Genomic DNA, 977 nt, shown 5'->3' with positions numbered 1-977 from the left:
AGCACCTGGGGTTTTGTAGCCTCTAAACCCAAGACACACGGAAGTCCCGGAGCACAGTCTGGGAACCATTGCTATATTGGAAATTGTCCCCACCCAAATAAAAATCATTCTTACGCCTGTGTATGATCCTCAACATCCTCGTATCATAAACAGACAGATACATCGCATACTTGACCGCCTTTATTTAATCGTATATGAAGATAAGGAACAGTATTGGTCTTAGTTACCTCGAACCCCTGAGGTGTTCCATGTGTACTTTTTACCAGAGTGAAGTTGTTCAAACAATCCCCATATGCAGGGACTTGCGATTCCCTTTGGTTTGGACATGTTTACACTTTCACCATTACTCTCTAGTAGGTTATTCCATAGTTTCAGTCTGTTGATCGTTCGTTTGTGAGGGGCTCAAATGCTTTTTGGTTATCTTTAAGCCTACCATCTTTTAACTTCCGTCCACTACTTATCCATAACTTCTTGAAGTTGGAGCATAGTACAGGGACCCAATATGAACCTACGATGTTTTTTGAGGGGGGGGAGGGCTGTTCAATGTCATGAATTCTTTTATGTGGTTTTCTAATCAGTTTCTCTCTTGTGACCTTGCAAACTGCTAAGTGCTCAAGTATGGCTAAACTTATCTGTGGATACCTTAATTACTTCTATCTTCTTTTTCAAATATTGTATTTGTCTTTGTTCTTCCTCTTCCAAGCTTCAGATGAGTATGATTAAGGCAGCATGCGATTCGAAAGCAATTATATTCATCGTGTAAAGTAATATCTAATGAATATAGGATTCAGTCAGAAAATGTTGTATGCTTCTCAGGGATCGAAACTATAGGAAATTTATCATTACATTCATTTCAGTAATCTACAAGACAATATGCTTCTTTTCAACTCTGTTTTTCTATGAGGTATGAAATATATGAATTTATATTATAAAGATATCATCATTGTGTAAACATTTATAATCATGATCACATTGCG

Source organism: Panulirus ornatus, chromosome 19 (genome assembly GCF_036320965.1).
Source record: "Panulirus ornatus isolate Po-2019 chromosome 19, ASM3632096v1, whole genome shotgun sequence".
In the NCBI taxonomy this organism is placed as follows: domain Eukaryota; kingdom Metazoa; phylum Arthropoda; class Malacostraca; order Decapoda; family Palinuridae; genus Panulirus; species Panulirus ornatus.
Note: the sequence above shows the minus strand (reverse complement) of the source record.